Source organism: Nematolebias whitei, chromosome 8, assembly GCF_014905685.2.
Source record: "Nematolebias whitei isolate Nwh7 chromosome 8, NemWhi1, whole genome shotgun sequence".
Classification (NCBI taxonomy): Eukaryota; Metazoa; Chordata; class Actinopteri; order Cyprinodontiformes; family Rivulidae; genus Nematolebias; species Nematolebias whitei.
In genome coordinates, this window is record NC_056505.1 from 37,748,763 (window position 1) to 37,749,946 (window position 1,184).

Below are 1,184 nucleotides of genomic sequence, written 5' to 3' on the forward strand. Positions count from 1 at the left end.
AGGTGTGTGTGTGTGTGTGTGTGTGTGTGTGTGTGTGTGTGTGTGTGTGTGTGTGTGTATATCAAGGGTGTCATAAGTTTCCGTCGTGTGTGTGTGTGTGTGTGTGTGTGTGTGGGGGGGGGACACACTAATGTGTGAAGGTGTGTGTGCGTGTTAAAAAAAAAGGTGTACACTAGTGAACAAAAAAAGCAACATTTCACCTATATTTCTTTTAATTCCACACATTTAAAACATGTTTCTCACCAAGTTTGTGTAAATTCATCTGTGGGTTTAAAGTAATTTTAACTGCAAGCGTTTCGGAACTATTTGTGTTTATAGAGAAATAAAAAAAATCACCACTAGACTTTACTTACTCATCTAAATGATGTTTCTCATGAAGCTTGAGGACAATAAGGTGTGGGGTTTTAAAGACATTTCAACTTTAATGCACCTGAACACACAGCTACACCTGCAGCGTCTTACAGCGTCACAGTTACTGCTAAGCTAACATGCTACAGAAGTAGCGCTCCACTTCTCTCCTCCTAACATGCATATACACAGATATCATATAATCACTAATCGCTTTTATATGATATCTGTGAATATACTGGTCAGTATCAGCTGCATCGATCCCGATATTCTGAGCAAATACACCTAAGTAAACCTAAAAATCAGAGTATTTCAAATCAAAGCTGCATAAAGAACACACAAGACAACAAAGTAACTATTTATTTTAAACTCTGAAGTCTAACAATATAACTAAGTGTATAGAACAACAGAAAAACTAGATATAAAATATGTGAAAATGGTGTTTCAAACACTAAAAAAAGAAATGAAAATAATAATACAGCAGTCCCTTGTTTATAACGGTTGTTAGGTTCCAGCCTGCCCCGTGATAAGTGAAAAGCTGTGAAGTAGGGACACCGTTTATTTTAGTATTTATTGTACTATTAAAATAAAATATTGTTTATTTATCAAAAATTACTATAAATGAAAATATTTATATTTTGGGTCAAAAGCTGTCACAAATCCTTGGAAACCTTGATCTTCCACTATGGACAGAGGCTGGAGATCCTTCATAAGCATCTCTCCCAGGCATCTTGTGAGTGTTGCTGCTCTTGGGGAATCATCTTTAAACGTACATACAGGTCTTTCTGAAAAAATTAGCATATTGTGATAAAGGTCATTATTTTCCATAATGTAAT